Raw genomic sequence first — 223 nt, forward strand, 5'->3', positions numbered from 1 at the left:
CAAATAAAGCGCCGAAACACTTCACTTCGGGTATGCTCGGATATGTTGGCCACGCCCCCTGTCGACTAGTCGCTGTGCATATAGCGACTCCCTGCTAGAAACCCTGAAAAGATAAGTTCGGTGATACCATTACCAAAAATTACTGATGGGCCAGAGCTCCACACACAGAAAAACTTGTGCTACCTACGAAGCACATGACTGAAGTAAAGTCAAGTAAAGTTAT

This window comes from Hesperophylax consimilis, chromosome 3, assembly GCF_061612785.1.
Source record: "Hesperophylax consimilis isolate HC1 chromosome 3, BYU_Hcon_1.0, whole genome shotgun sequence".
NCBI lineage: Eukaryota > Metazoa > Arthropoda > Insecta > Trichoptera > Limnephilidae > Hesperophylax > Hesperophylax consimilis.